The 1384-nt window shown below is 50.5% G+C and overlaps 1 long non-coding RNA gene across 1 annotated transcript in view; it reads left to right on the forward strand.

Moving 5' to 3' along the window:
- LOC107183033 overlaps nucleotides 1–1283 on the forward strand; it is a 2906-nt gene extending 1623 nt beyond the window's left edge. Inside the window, exon 2 of the long non-coding RNA XR_001513812.1 lies at nucleotides 827–1283. This is a non-coding gene — a long non-coding RNA (uncharacterized LOC107183033). The remainder of the gene's footprint in view (nucleotides 1–826) is intronic.
- Nucleotides 1284–1384: the final 101 nt, after the last annotated feature.

Raw genomic sequence — 1384 nt, forward strand, 5'->3', positions numbered from 1 at the left:
GATGAGGCAGCTGTCGCCTGTGTTTGATGACTTCAGGTCTTCCCCAGCCCCGAGGGGCACCGAATTGGTGGCGCGGCCATGCAGACGCTTTTCCTGAGCGGGGTTCTGGGCCGTCCACCTCGGCGCTCCCTCTGCCGGCGGAGGAGGGACCAGGAGTCCTCCGAGCGCTCCCCGGCTCTCAGGCCTCCTTGCCCACCAGGGAGACCCTGGCGCCCAACGCCCCTTCCCTCCGCGATCGCACAGCCGTGCGATGCTGCTCTCCTGGCGGGAGAGGAAAGCGTCTGAACGTCACCCCCTCGGCACGTGCCCTGGCCTTGGCCAGGAAGAGAAAGCACCCCGGGTTACCTCCCGACACCCTGCCCTCAACACGGCCCGAAGCAGAAAAGGCTGTTTTCTCTCCCCTCTCCCCACCCTCCCGTCGGCCAGGCTGGAGGGACAAGGGGCCGGCTCCCTCTAGGGGAGGCCACAGTCCTGGCCTCAGCGGTGGTGTCACCTCCCTACCCCCCCCAACACACACACACACACACACACCCCGGCCTCAGCGGTGGTGTCACCTCCCCACCCCCCCAACACACACACACACACCCCTCCATTGCAGCCGCATTCCCCTGCAGCCTTTAAAGCCACTTCCTTCTGCAACAGGTTCACGCCTGGGGCTGAAATGGCTGCAGGGAGTAGGGCTGCAGTTCGAGCCTATGATCCGCCTTTACAATGTTTTTAGAGGACTTGCCTCTCCTCTAGCAGTAAGCATGGTGCCATAGTTATTTTTCCAAATCCTACTCATTCCTCAAAAGTTTCCTTTTACTAACCAATGTCACGCCAATAGATTTAATTCAAAAAAAAAAACTTCCTTTATGAAGACTGAGTGGAGTGTCCGTCATGAAGACCCCCGTGGATACAATGACTGGACAGCTCGCGGAGATGATATGAGCCTGCCTCATTCCCAACACCCACAGCATTTCCTACCTCTACCTGTGCTCCTCCAAACTGTTTTTGATTGCACTCTATTACCAAATAGGAAAAAATAAAATAAAAAAGCCTATATACTCATGTAAGTCACATGCACGTCCTGTTGGGTATGATTTTTTAATTTAAAAAGGATAAGCTAAAGATGAAACAAACATTTAAAGTAACTGTAAGAGTTATTTTTAGATGAATGGTAGAAAAACCCTTGTTACTCTCAGTAAAAATATCTAGTGAAAGCAATATGATTGACTACGGTTCAATGTTTGTAAAAATCTTTAATATCTTGTGAAAGTTATTAAAATGTCTGATTCAATCTTCAGGTTATTTCTGTTCTTCATTTTAATGGCCATCATAAGCTGAAAAAGATAACTCACAAAGATAAGTAGATCCTAATGGAAGAAGTACATCGTTATCCTTA

The sequence above is a fragment of the Myotis davidii genome, unplaced genomic scaffold (genome assembly GCF_000327345.1).
Source record: "Myotis davidii unplaced genomic scaffold, ASM32734v1 scaffold118, whole genome shotgun sequence".
In the NCBI taxonomy this organism is placed as follows: domain Eukaryota; kingdom Metazoa; phylum Chordata; class Mammalia; order Chiroptera; family Vespertilionidae; genus Myotis; species Myotis davidii.